This window comes from Sinocyclocheilus rhinocerous, unplaced genomic scaffold, assembly GCF_001515625.1.
Source record: "Sinocyclocheilus rhinocerous isolate Xijiao unplaced genomic scaffold, SAMN03320098_v1.1 scaffold287, whole genome shotgun sequence".
NCBI lineage: Eukaryota > Metazoa > Chordata > Actinopteri > Cypriniformes > Cyprinidae > Sinocyclocheilus > Sinocyclocheilus rhinocerous.
Window position 1 is genome coordinate 1137034 of NW_015633524.1, and position 1722 is coordinate 1138755.

Below are 1722 nucleotides of genomic sequence, written 5' to 3' on the forward strand. Positions count from 1 at the left end.
AAAAAAAAAAAAAAACAGTCTCATGCCTTCTGCTGTCACAGGTCAGAATAGTAGCAGTATGCTATTTTAGTATTAGCTAGCAGTATGCTAAAGCTCGTTAGAAATATGTTAGTAACATGCTAGCAACAGCTAAAACATGTTAGGAATGTGTTAAAATATCCTAACAACATGCTAAAACATGTTAGCAATCATACTAGAAACATGTTAGCAATGTGTTGAAATGTTAGATATGTTAAAACATGTTAAAAATGGTAAAACATGTTAACTGTTAAAACAGTAGCATGTTAAAATATTAGAGATATGCTAAAACATGCTAGCAACATCATAAATCATACTAGAAACATGTTAAAACATGTTAGCAATGTGTTGAAATGTTAGAAATGTTAAAACATTCTAAAAATGTTAAAACAGCATGTTAAAACATTAGAAATATGCTAAAACATGTTATGAATATGCTAAACCATGCTAGAAACATGCTAGCAACATAATAAATCATACTAGAAACATGTTAAAACATGTTGTTATCAATGTGTTGACATATTGGAAATATGTTAAAACATGCTAAAAATGTAAAAACATGGTAGCAATGTGTTAAAACATTAGAAATATGCAAAAACATATCATTAATGTGTTAAAACATGCTAGAAACATGTTAGCAACATAGTAAATCATACTAGAAACATGTTAGCAATGTGTTAAAATATGCTAGCATGATAGTGGTCTAGTATAGCCTGAAATTTTTCCTGTTAAAAAAAAACATACTGTGAGAAACTTAAAATGGAAGTGGAAGGGGCCATTAAAAAGCCGACTGTTTAAATAGCTTTGCCACAAGATATAAACAATATGCATGTTAACAATTTTAGCTTGAAAAATATCACTTACCAACCTTTTCTGTGTAAAGCTATATAAAAATGTAAAATTTTGTTGGTGTCACAACCAACAAAAGGCGCGCAAGTACACAACTCTATTACTTGAGTGAAAGTACAAACACTGCTGGTCAAATATTACTCCATTACAAGTGAAAGTTGTAAAGACAGATTTTTACTTAAGTAAAAGTACAGAAGTACTTGCTTTTAAAAGTACTCAAGTACCAAAAGTAAATTTCCTTTTTTATGTCAACACACCGTTTTATTATTGTTGTATGTAATACTTGCAATACCTTATGCCTCTGAAGCAACTTACAATACATTACACCTACTGAATACATTGACTAGCTTGTAGTATCTTTGGAATAAAGAGCTTTTAGAAAGTTAAAAACCTATAGAAACTAAACAAGTGAGTTGACAAAAAAATAATAATTTTTATTTAACACTCCTACCGACCCCCACAAAAGCAGGATGGTAGTGATCTCACACAGCTCTGACAGTGTGTGCCCACAGCCATTCATCCACATTTGAACAGAGTGGACAGTGAAATCCTGTAAATACAGAGTGATAAGGAAAAAAGAAAAAATGCTGGGAAATCACTTCACGTAACCCTACAAGAGTGATTACTTATAGGCTGTCAAAAAAAAGTCACCCACTGACTTTCAAAGCTGCTAGTAACGACTTTCTACTTCGAGGACGAGAAATGTAGTGGAGTGAAAAGTACAATATTTGTCTTCCAAATGTAGTGAAGTTAAAGCAGCACTATGTAACTTTTTCTGTGTTCAAAATTTGCAAAATGCATATAATGAGCGAGTACATCATGAATTCATCTTCCAAACCGCGTTTTTGTCTTATT